Consider the following 13,347-nt stretch of genomic DNA (forward strand, 5'->3'; position numbering starts at 1 on the left):
GAAAAAGCTTTAATGGGTTGCATTATGGACAATGAAGGACCCAGATGTTTAGGGGCTTCATCTGAACAGTAATGTCTTTATTGTCTATTCATACAATATAATGGCATATCTATTCCAAAGAATCACTTAAAGCAGCTCTGCGAGTCAGCAGAAAGTTGAATTCATCTAAAATGAGACGTCTGCGGCCCTTCTTACTGCATGTGCTCCATTATGGTACTGTATCCTGAGTGTACAGACACTGGGGACACTTTTGATGAAATGCACTGACGAAGTGAATCCAGGTAGAAGCCATTAACCTTCATCGATTCCTGTTATTAAATTGATATTGATCACCGAGGAGGAAACGGAGATAAAAGGGGAAGCACAGGAGGAGGAGAAGTTTAACAGTAAACTGAAAATTTTGAAAAGCAACTCAACATCAGGAAGATGTTTCAGTCTTTTGTAGATTCACACACAAACACACCCTCACTCTCTCTTCTAGTTCTGACTGCCCGTTCACCTTTAGCTTTCTCTGTGACGCAACAGCTCATGCAGGGCAAAGAGAGGCCAAACTGTAAAAAATCCTCTACACACACACACACACACACACACAGGCACTTTGCCGCTTTCTGCATTGCTATTGCACCATTCAGCATCAAATATGCATCAAATTATATAAGAGAAGCTCTTATGTAACGGACTCTATCCCCTTCCATACCCCAGTGTTTGTGTGTGTGTGTGTGTGTGTGTGTGTGTGTGTGTGTGTGTGTGTTGTGTGTGTGTGTTTTCATACTGAGGTCTACGGCTAATGAAGCCATCTTTGCAGGGGCAAAACACAGAAAAGGAGGGAGAGAAGGAAGAGGAGAGAAGAGCTAAATATAACTCTTCTGGCCCTGAGCATCAGCATCTGAGAAACAGGAGGAGAGGAGAGAAGAGGAGAGAAATGGGCATATGGAGAGAAAAAAGGAGGATGACAGTGGAGAAAAGGGAAGAGGAAAGACAAACAGATGGAGAAGCATTCTTTCCTTGGAAGCCAAATTGAATGTTAAAAGTTACAAATGTATGTTAACTGTTTTCCAACAGTCTGCTTCTATTTATATCATTTGCATGTCCAGAGAAAGTTCCAGTAACTGGTTAAAGGATTCAAACCCGCAACCTATAATAATTCTCTTCTGCTCACCAAAGTTTAGCTAAATGTACCCAAACTTCAATGGTTAGCCCACTCCGAGGGTTGTTTTGTGTGTTTCCACTACTTTGGGGATCAAGCTGAAACCTACAAAGACTAAACACACTCAGACAAAGATTGTTTCCACCAACTTGTGCAGATTCTTTTAGTCTTTAAGGAGGAGCATAAACTTTTACGACTGAGTAAATATACAAGACAACACAGTGAACGGCTGGTCAGTAACCACTGGAGCTCCGCAGGTAGACGACCCCACAAATCCCTTAAGAATGCCATCTGTGTGACGTGAGTCTAGTAGCATCCAAAAGCAAACCTCACAGGCGGGGAAAGCTTCTTCTGTCCTTGCCAGAATCCTTCAGCCCAGCTCAGTTCAGATCAACAGGCCCAAGCAGCCTTCAGTTCAATATTCACACATGCCGCCTAAAAAAACAGCACCCCACGGACAGAAACATAACATATATAGCATAGCAATCCGCCACCACATAGCAGCCTCTCTGCCCGGTGCTGGAATCCACAGCTCTGACATTTCTGCCTGCCGCAAACCGAACGGGAAACCTTTAACGGCCTGAGGTCGGACTGAGAGAGAGATGGAGATAAATTACAGTGTTTGGTTTGGTGCACGGAGTGAAAACCAACTAGGAGTGTGAGTGGGTTCATGTACAGCATGCATGCCTCTGTATTCATACTGTATATGTTCAGCATGTGTGTATGTGCATCTTTGCGTATGCACATATGGGCATGTATATATTTGTGCACACACGTCTATTTAAATTTGTTGTGTGCGCTTCATTTTATATGTGTTTCTGCGAGCAAGTTTATGCACAGTACTTTTCTCTACGATTCTGTTTTTATGGATATAAAACAACTGCTTTAAACTTTATCTGCAACTCTGCAACCTCTGAGTCCAGGCTGGGGATTGTTTGCCAGAATCATTCCCAGGGTAACAATTTAAGCAACAAAAATAAAGACACAAAGCTGTCAAAAGCAGCTGATTTTTGATTTGAAAACACATAAAAGTTGTGAAACAACACCAAAGAATTACAATGAGAGATGTGACATCCAGCTGTGGTGAAACAGACAAGATGCAGATTTTTCTGCAGAACGCTGGAGTGTTTTCATTTAAGGGTGGACAGACGGCCGGCCATTGCAAAGTAAAATGCCCTCCTCCATCTCAATTATACTTCAATAAATTAATACTATTACATTTATGTACAGTATACGTTTCTCTTCTGTGTTTTTATTCTGATGTATTGCATTCTGGAGTGTTTTACAACCTTCATCCATTAAAATATATGCTGAAAGATTTTGAGTGAACCTGGCCAGGCAGTCTTAACATATAAAACCCACAGGTGCACGACGAACAGAAACATCAGGGCTGTCAGATTACAAAAACTGGGTTGAACTCGTCCCATCTCAACATCACATTTTTCAGCAAGGCCCTTAACCCTGACTCCTCCAGTGGAGCTGCACAGTGGCCAGAGGATCAGACTATGGTTGCAATGGGCAGCTTCCAGGTGTGAATGTGAAACTGTGATGTGATCAGGGTGTTCCTGGAAGAGAATGCTCTCAGTGAACCTCCCTTGAATAAATAAAACTTAAAAATACCTTCCTTACTTATGTAGACTTACGTCAAACTAGGAGGAAAGTAATGATCCAAAGGCCATTTTGAGGCAATTTAAATATGCTTTAATACCTTTTAAGTTCCTAAATGCAGATAATTGACCTTTCTACCTGTCAGTATATTACAAACTGTGGTACATTTTTGTCCAAAAATGTCAGTATTCTGAAATTAAATGCCTTAAAATGCCTCACAACTTTAATACTACCCCATAATGTGCTTTACTTTCATGCCAACAATCACGATTTTGTGAGGAACATCTCCATATTTACATTTTTTTTAAATGAGACTTATCTGAATATATTTGCATAGATATTTCTGGCCCTCAGCCGAATGTCTCCGCGTTTTAATATCCAGTGGGAATTAGATAGAGGGAGGACGGAGCAAAAAATTTACTGATGACACTGAGGCAGTCTAACAAGAGATCACACACACACAGACGGCTGACAGCTGCTTCTGATCCTCCTATGTAGTTTAAGTTAACAGAGAGGTCTAATATCACCCAGTTGTCAGCCAAATCCTGTCACTGACACCGTTAGTGTGTGGGTGTGTGTGTGTGTGTGTGTGTGTGTCAGCATGGAAACACACATCAGGTACAAAACAAACAGTGAATATATCTAAGTGTCTTTTAATTTCTCCTTGTGCTTCGTCAGTTAAAAGGCCGAAACTGAAGAGAGAGAGAGAACGTACAGCTGACAGCCGAGAGAAAAAGGAGGATCTGTTTTGAGTTTTTGGGTTTCTTTTGGCATATCGGGATGAAAGAGGAGATGAGGAGAAGAGGAAACAGAAGAGACGAGCGAGAAGAAGACGAAAGAATGAGAGAGAGAAAACAGGAGGAAAAGCGAGCGACAAGAGATGAGGTTAAAAGAGAGAAGAAAAGAGGACCGAAAAGAAAGAGGAGGAGAGATAGAATTAAAGAGTTAAATGAGGAAAGGAGGAGAAAAGGTGTGAGACATAAGGTTGAGAAGAGGTCAAGAAGGAGGAGAAAAGAAGGAGTAAAAGGAAGGAGGAGAGATGAAAGGAAAGCTTGATGGAGGGGAGGACAAATTAGAAGGATAGATGAAGAGAAGAGGGAATAAAAGAGGAGAGAAGTAGAAGAGGGAGGAAAGGGAATGAGAAACAGAAGGAGAAGAGAGAAATAAATAAAAGAGGGCACAAGCAGTCAGAAAAGGAGGAGAACATGAGGAGAAGCAAGAAAAAAAGTGGAGAAGGAGACGGGCTGGGAAGAGAATATAGAAAAGCAGGAGAAAAGGGAGAACGATAAAAAAAAATAATGGAGGGGAAGAGAAAGATAAGGATACAAAAAGTAAGGTTTAAAGGAGAGGAAGGATTTTTGAGGAGGGGGGTAAAGTGGAAACGTGGAGAGACCTAGTGAAGGACGAAAGAGAGGAATAAGGGGAGGGGAGGAAAACTTCAGAGAAGAAGGAAGGGAGGACAAATTGAGAAGCTGGACAAGATGAGGAGAAGAACACTGTAAAAATATATCTGTAGATTTTACGGTGAAAAACTGTCAAAACATGACTGTAAATTCTAACTAGGTTAAATACAATTTCTGCAACAGAAAAACATCAGCATAGCTCATAGCAAAAACTTTATTTTTACGATATTTTAAAAGGATTTTTTAAGATTACAGACTGTAAATTGCACAGAAAACCACAGCATTCATTCTATTGATAGTAAAAACATGTATTTAAACATATTTGAGGTAAAATATGGAATAAAACTCCAACTTTAACCGTACAATCAGCAGTACTAATATCCTTTTACCGTAATAGTAAAGTTCTACCGCCACAGCTGTACTTTAAAAATAACAATTGTTTTTACAGTGAAGGAGAGGAACTTAAGGTGTAAAGGAGAGGAGACAATCAACAAGAAAAGAGGAGAAGACAGGGAACAGAAAATGAGAGGCAAAAACCAAAGAGAGGAGAAGAAGAGGAGCCAGAGGGAGAGGAAAGGGGAGAGAAGCACATCAGAGAGGAGACAAACTGGGAAGAGACGAGTCGAGACAGGACGAGAACAGAGGAGAGGAGATGAGGAGATGAGAGGAGAGAAGGGAGGAGAGGAGAAGAGTGGAGAGGAGGATGAAAGGGAGGGGAGGATTGAATCCAGAGACAGATAGACAGAGCTTTGAAGAGGAGGAGGAGGAGGAGGAGGAGGAGGAGGAGGAGAGGGGGATCAGAGTGAGTGAAGGATGAAACAGGAGGCGAAGGGACAGAGTGGTTGAAAGAAGAGGGAGGCATAGATGGAGGGATGGAGAGGCAGAAAAAAAGAGGAGAAACATTCATAGTGATGAAAGGAGTGAGGGAGTCAGAGATAGGGAGTAAGAGAGGACAAGTTTAAACCAGCTGAAGAAGAGGAAAAAAGTGAGGAGTGCTCTGTGAGAATGAAGAGTTCCGTTCACTTTTAGGACGATTTTTACATTTCTAGATTATATTTTCGATGAAAATGTGACATCTTTTAGTTATTTAGAAATAAAGACAATACTCGAGCTAACTCATGTCCGTCATGAGGGAAATCACAGTTTTCACCATTAGATGGAAAAATATGTTATCAAAATTAGAAGTGTCTATTTGAACAATGGATGTGTTTGTGAAAGAGGATGAATTTCAAAAGCGGATAGACAAAAGCTCAATCCAGGAGTTAGCGGGAAAGCGGAGAGCTCTGTGCTGCGTTGCCGGTAATTGACTGTGACAGTTTTGCAGGAAAAAATTCAGACACATTTTCACTTAAACCACATACGCAAGGAAGAAAAGGTTACACACAGAGACCGACTTGCAATGAAGCGTACAATAAGAAGCAGAGTGTGCAAACCACAAGAAGGGGCAATTATTAGCCTGTCATCATTTATAAACCGATAATGATTAATCAGATTCACAGAGGTTACAATGAACGTATCAAAATGTCTATATATAAACCAGTCCTGCAATATAAAACACTTCTCAACTGTATGTCCAGTATTTTCCAATCAATCGTCAATTTGCCAACAAAGAAACTAAATGCACTACTTCTGGGAGGACTTTGGCTGTATTACATAATAGTTGTTTGTTGTGATATTGAGACATTACAAGTGTGTTTACATGTGCATCCAAGATTTTTTATGGTTTTAATAATATTCAAGATGTTACTTTTACTTTTTTACTTTTACAGGGAACATAGAGGAAACCAGGGTATTGAGCTACCTGTAGCCACAATCACAACATCATCCAGATTTCTGTCTGTGCTGCCTTTTATGACGTCTTTTAATTCTCAGTATTCAACAACTCTCTCTTTTCTGTTCCAGCTAGTTTGGTTTCAGGCTTTTTGCTGGATTTACTTAGTTTTCCTTCCCAGAAGATCACCAATAATTTAGGTTAATCATTTAAGACATGCTTGCACCATTCATCATCCTATTATTTTTTTAAAGATGCAACAGCACTGCAGACATGGATCAGAAACCCGCATATGGTGTTTATATGTCACGGTTTTCTGGTTTCTAATGCCAGAATCCGTCCAATCCAAAGAATCCAAACCCATATCCAGCTAGCAATGTTTACATGCACACATAACCGGGATAACCCAAAAAAACGATCCTAGCCGGGACACTCGTTAGAAGGTTCTTTTTAAAATTTGACACTTGGTCACCATTAGAATCCAGTGTAAGTAAGTCCAAGCTGATAACACTATCTATGCAAAGTTATAAACTCTTGTTGGTGGAGTTGTCCTTCAATGACTCCCAGTGAAAACCTTGCATCTCTAAAATACCAGAGAGAAACGGCTTTAATTCCAGCTCGACCATGATGGATGTGAAAGTTTATCCAGTTCCAAAGGGTTTAATAAGATAAAGGGTGAGGAGCATGTAATCCTCTGACTGAAGTAAAAATACGAAGAGAAAATTTCAACTAAATGCTATGTAAGCTTCTTTTTCTTCAGCTTTCCATGTTTACTGGTCCTAATATTGAGACTGGGAGCTGCCCAGTAAAGCCACAGTCCTCTGTCCTCTGTCCCCACCCTCATACAGGTAGTAGCCTATGTATAACCTACATTTCTCCACACTTAAAACACTTGTGACTGCTGAAAAGACAGACATAAAAAGAATTTCAGCAGGGACGAATTTTCAGGTCGTGCCAAATTTACTTCCCCTCTTTGAAGCACTAATGCTTAGCCTGCTAGGCCGCTCTCAGAACTAACTGTCGTTAGCATGTGCTAATCCCCCATCGTATGATGGACGAGAGGAGCAAGGTGCTAGCCAGCTGCGCTAGCTTTTAAGCCTTAATACCCTGAGTATGAGTGAGCTAGCGCGGAGCTAATCAGTCTTAATGCCATGCATATGGAGTTCGCTCTGGAGATGGCTAGCTACTGTAGCAGCGGCTAATCCTAGCGGCTACAGGAACAAGCCCAATCCCCTGTTTTCCCAAATATGTCAATTTTAGAAACTGCAGCGTGAGATTAAGATTAGAGGAAGAGAATAAAAATGAACCACAGGAGATTAGAAATACGTTGGTAAAAAAAGAGATAGCTCTAAGCATCTGTAGACTGTATGTATATGTGACATGTAGCTGTTGTTCCTACTGAGGCTGAATGCACTTACAGTGATTCTCTAAACACACTCTGCCAAACAAATGTAGTTCATGTAAAAGAGACATAAAGAGAGAGCGAGGAAATAAGAAAAAGTATGAAAAACGGGCAAGAGAGAAAAATGAGAAGTAGGAGAGAAGACATCTGAGCATTTCCACAGCTGAACTACCAGGGTGAGACACCACAGGCTCTTTAGTGTGTTGACTTCCTGTGCAAGACCAGGAAATGATGTCATGCTGGTGTGGGCACAGAAATATCTTGGTAGCTCTTATCTTTAAGTGCATGTGTGCGTCTGTACAAGTGCTTCAAACTGAAGCACCTGCTGCTCTCTTTCTCTCTCTCAGTCTAGAAAATCACAGCCTTCAGTCCGACGCCTCCTCCTCCTCTTCCTCCTGCTCCTCCTCCTTCCGTCCATCACATGGTACAAGCCCAAGTGCCAGGGCACTGACATGGGCCACAATCTCTCTCTCTCTCTCTCTCTCTCTCTCTCTCTCTCTCTCTCTCTCTCTCTCTCTACCTCCCTCCCTCTGTTTCTCTCTCCCCCCCTCTCCCTCTTTCGGGCAGGAAGCCACCAAGTGGCACAGCAGAGGCAAGCCACCTGTTCCTCCCTGGCAGGGGAGATCGTGGAGGGATGGAGGGAGTGATGAAAAGATGACGGCAGGGGGAAATGACACGATGGGGGTAGCGGGGTGAAGAGAAAGGGCGAAGGGCGCGATGATGGAGCGAGAGAGAGTAGAGGGGGAAAGGAGGAGGAGGGATGGGGGTAGCGAGAAAAGCCGACAAGGAAGGCAGAAAAGAGAGACATGGGAAAGCGAGGAGATTGAAAAGGAAAAGAAAGATGGAAGGAGGTACAAAAAGAGAAAGATTGAGGTATATGACTGTGAGTAACTGAAGGGGTAGAGTTGAAAGAAGGACAATGGAGGAAGAAAAGATGTAATGGAAGAAGGGATGAGGCAAGAGGAAACTGAGGATGAGGGAAGAAAATTATGGAAGGATGAGGAGAGGTGACACAAAACAGAGGGATGGCACAGGAAAGAAAAGACTGGAACAGGTGAGAGGGGAGGGTAGGAAGGGAGAGACTGATGGAGGAGGGAGAAAGGGAAGGAGAGATCAAAGAAAATGAAGCTGACAAATGTCAACTGGAAACAAAGAAGCGAGGGATGCTGAAAGGAGCAAGAAAGAGGTATAGAAATAGGCAGGAAGAGGGAGAGAAAGAAAAGGGGATACAAAAAAGGAGGGATGGAGAAAGAAAGAAAAGACTGGAGGCGGTAAGAAAAAGGAGGGGAGGAAGGGTGAGAATAATGGGGAGAAATAGAAAGAAAGATGGAAAACATCAGATGGAGTGAAGGATGCTGCGAGAGGCAAAAGGTATAAACGGAGGTGTAAAAAGGGAGTGATGGAGGAATATGGGAGTAAAAATGAATGAAGGAGGAATGAAAGAAAGAAGACAATGGAAGAAAAAGTGACAAATGGAGTGAAACGGTGGAGGATGACAAGGATAAAAGATGTTTACAAAAAAAAGGAAGGATGAGACAGGAAAGAAAAGAGGTCAGAGGTAAAGGAGAGGAGGGGAGGAACAGAATGAGAGGGAGGAAGAGAAAGGGAGATAAAACGGAAGATGACAGAGCGAAGGATGCTGAAAGGGACGAGAGAAGGCGGAGAAAGCATGGGTCGTAGGAGGTGATGCCGCCTAATTACAATCCATCCTCCCCCTTCTTGACCTTGTCCTCTCCCCATTCATTACTCCATCTCTCCTCCTACTAACATCCTGTCTTCCTTTGAATGGTTCTTCAGCTAATGGGTCTCCAACGTCATCCCGCAGCCTCAAGTGATTCTCTGACTGTAAAGTCACCCTGAAAAACTCTGAAGGGTTTGTCACTGCGGAAGCACTCCTAGGGTCAAATTTATGAATGAAAACTCCAGTCTCCAAGAATACTGTGTGTAAAGTTTGGTCCAGGTTGCTAAGCCCTGGTAGCTTCAGCGTTGAACAGTCAGTTCATTCAAAGTCATTCATTCACACTGAAAGGTGAATGAATGACTTTGGTGGTTCCTTGATTTTCTCCTCTGGTGCCACTATGAGGTTCACATTTGTGGGTTTTTGAGTGAAATATCTCGACAACCATTGCCATGAAATTTGGTTAAAAAATTCATGTTCCCCTCGGGATGAACTGTAATAACCATCAATTTGGTCAAGATAGAACATTTTCCACATATATAAAACACACACAATCATGAGAGGAAGTACTGGTATAACACATATACCCAAAATACAACAGACACACTACTTACAAGGACATACAAGCACAAAGACACACACACAACACCCCACAGGCATTAAACACACACAAATATAAATACGAATACAGAAATGTACACACTGAACAAATTGTGCAGAGTATATTCTCTCTCTCTTTCTCACACACACACACACACACACACACACACACACACACACACACACAAACACATTGAGTATGTACAGGAAGTGTGCAGGCTGCAGAAGCAACAAAGCCGTCATTTGCATGAGGAACGATGCGGAAGCGAAACCAAAGCTCCTTATGGTACCGTGCTGTGCTCAGACACACTACTACATTCTCTCTCTCTCTCTCTCTTTTTCACACACACACACACACACACACACACACACACACACACACACACACACACACACACACACACCACTGCTTTCCATGTGATTTGAATGCACAAACAAAGAGGCCAGTGGACTTCTGGTTACCTGGAGGAAATGGGAACCAAACTAACTGCTGTTGTCTTGGCAAAACAGTCATATGCCATAATGCTATTCAAATTCTACCGCTCTGTTATCTCACTGGTGGCCTGCACACACACACATGAACACACACCTTTAGTATGTGTGTGTGTGTGTGTGTGTGTGTGTGTGTGTGTGTGTGAAGATGCTCACCCAAAGGCCATTCATTTGGACACAGCTGTTAGTCAATACACATGATGATCATTCTGCCCTGTGTGTGTGTTTGGGTGTGTGTGTGTGTGTGTGTGTGTGTGTGTGTAAAACTCTCTCTCCATGCGATGCTGTCAAGGGCACAGCTTGCATCCGTCGTACCAAGCCGTGGTCGCCATGGCAACAGAACATACACTTCTTGTCCTGCTTCACCTCCTGCCTTTTTTCCACTTTCTTTATTTGAACATACTATTGTGTGGGAGTGGAGGTGAATGTGTGTGTGTGTATGTGTGTGTGTGTGTGTGTGTGTGTGTGTGTGTGTGTGTGTGTGTGGGTCTAAGTGTGTTTCAGTTCACTTCCTGGTCTGTTTTAGCCAATCAGCGACCAGAGACGGATGTGAAGCTCAGCATTGGCTTGCTGTCCACTACTGATTTTCCATTTTCAGTGTACTTCTCAATGTACCGACTCTGTGGTTACCATGGCGCCCGCATCCATTTGGTCCTCCATCTTGCTCTCTCTCTCTTTGTTTTTGTTATTTCACTTCATTCAGTGGTATTTTCGGGGTTTTTTTTTCGTGACGTGGTTCATTTAATCAGTTTTTGGATCTTGTTGCTCACCTGTTTTCTAATTCTCTCTTCCTCTCTTCCTATCATTCAGATGTTATCACCCAGCTCTCTTTTTTATTCATCTTACAAAACTGTCCTTTCTGCTGTATTTGTTGTTTGTTGTTGTTTTTCCTGTTCTGCCTATACAGGGTGGTGACAGATTAAAGGAAAAACCTGAATAAATGAGTGGAGAAACATAATAAATGTACGTTGATTCATGGTTCACTGACTCGTCTCAATGTAAATAATGTGGATTTTACACATTATAGAATACAGCACATAGCGCCTTGCTGCCAATTTGTTTCAGTGGCTAACTATGGTGCTACAACAACAAAAAACCTGTGAATCCATAAGCATTATAAAAAAAAAAAAAAAAAAGGAAACATCAAACAAGGTACATAATTACTCTGGCTTTTTCATCCATGATGTTCAAGAATAGCTATTTTTATGTGCAGGCAAAGAGTGAGTGGCCATGTGGAGTAGGTCACACCACAACACAGAAACAAACTGAGAGGAAATGTTTTGGGCATCTGTGCTGGGTGAGCAGCGTTCAGTGAAACAAATGGGTGCCATTTTGTAGCCTGGTGTCCAGTTCTCACAGTACAACCACGCTCAGAACCCCTGATGTGACTGTTTATTGGAAGAAACTGTTTTCATCAACCTTTTTCACGTTTCTTTATCAACAACCCATCTTCTCCACACTAACCAAGTACCTCAATTCACTTTTTTGTGTGGATATGGATGTGTATGGAGGAGACTGTCCTCCAAAGACAACAGCAACAGCATCGTTTTAGCAAGTTCCAGAAAACAACACTGTGACAGCGCAGCGCCCTCTAACAGCCGTAGTCATTATGACGGGAACAAAAGAGGAAGTGAAGTGAAATCGTTAAAGAGCGGAGGGAGGAGGTCGGTTGGATGGATGGATCAACAAAAACATCCCTGATAAACAAAAAGATCACTGTTTCCAAAGTGACAGTCAACTTTTTTTTAAAGCCTGACCATGATCATTCCCTTCCTAACATTAACCACTCCTTTATTACTGTAACCATGACGACAGAGGTCCTCTAACCTTAATGAAGTAGTCATTTTAACCCAAACCATGAGGTTTCCCGCACCTGATCAAAGTCCTTATTTTAACCCAAACCATGATCTTCCCCTAAACCTAACCAAGTTGTTTTTGTTCCTAAACTTAACCAAGCCTCAACCATGGAGTTGTCACATCATAATCATTTTTCAACTGCAACAATTTTGGAGGCCACAGACAAATTATGTTGTTCTGACATAGAAAGAAAAAAAAGCTTCAGATTCTCTTCTAGAGGAACATATCTTATCTGGACTTATCTCTCTCTGACTTGCCTCAGTTTGCCTCCATTTGGGACAGCCATTGACAGCTGTCACTATCTATGGCCTTATAACGCACCTAACATACAAACACGCACATGCATGCACACACACACACACACACACACACACACACACACACACACGCATACACACACACACACACGTGTAATATGCATAGTGCATTTCACAGCATGTGCACAGTCTGCAAGCACTGACGCACATCCTGTGCATGTTTTGTGTTGTGTGAGCGTGCACGTCTTAAAGCAATGACACTGTATGAAGTTTAAAACCCCACTCGTTTGTTCTTTGAGGTGCAGATAGTAATCTTTGCTTTACATGATCTATTTCTGTGCACTGTCTGACACACACCCACACACACAGAGTCGTGGACGATAACACATATAGAAGAGGGAATGATGTGAGAGCGAGGGAGCGAGATAGAGACAGAGAGAAAGACAGAGGCTGTTTGGATGACATAGTTCATCTCATCCTTGATACAAAGCCGTCTGTTACACAGGAAGAGGAAGTGACACCGTTGACACACACTTCTACCAGCCAGACTGTTTGCAGCTATCACACATTTAAAAAGCAAGGAAAGAAAAAAGGCCAGACTTTACTCTTCAGCATCCAACATCACTCTTCTGTCTAGCATCAACCCTTATATTTTGGCTAATCTTTAGTTCAGCAGCCATTGCAAAAGTTCTTCTTTATGTATAATCCTGAATCTGTTCATAGTCTCTGCTGTAACAGCACCTTTTGCTTAATCTATTCTGCATTCTATTCATACTCAAACTGTAAAGAAAATCCAATCACTCCAACACAAACTGTCTCTGAACACCCAGACATTCCTAATGACTCCTTTTGGCGCACAGAGATCAGAATAAGATCATTTTACAAACTGTTCGTCTTGGAGTGGAGCAAATATACAGAAACTTTACATGATGCCAGGCAGCAGGACCATGAAAGTGAGCTTTTTCATTTACACTCCCAGCCGAGGTCACACCTCTGGTAACGAAGCTGGACGGTTGCCCCGGCAACCAGCCAGGAGAAAACAGCGAGAGTAATTCTGGTTAAATGAATACAGCTCAGCTCTCTCTTGTCTTGCCGTCTGTTTCTCTGTGTGGGTCTCTCCCTCTCTCATGAC

At 42.3% G+C, this 13,347-nt stretch overlaps 1 protein-coding gene across 1 annotated transcript in view; it reads right to left on the minus strand.

Moving 5' to 3' along the window:
- hivep2a (HIVEP zinc finger 2a) overlaps positions 1-13,347 on the minus strand; it is a 97,047-nt gene that overhangs the window by 74,333 nt on the left and 9,367 nt on the right. The window lies entirely within an intron of this gene.

The sequence above is a fragment of the Dicentrarchus labrax genome, unplaced genomic scaffold (genome assembly GCF_905237075.1).
Source record: "Dicentrarchus labrax unplaced genomic scaffold, dlabrax2021, whole genome shotgun sequence".
Classification (NCBI taxonomy): domain Eukaryota; kingdom Metazoa; phylum Chordata; class Actinopteri; family Moronidae; genus Dicentrarchus; species Dicentrarchus labrax.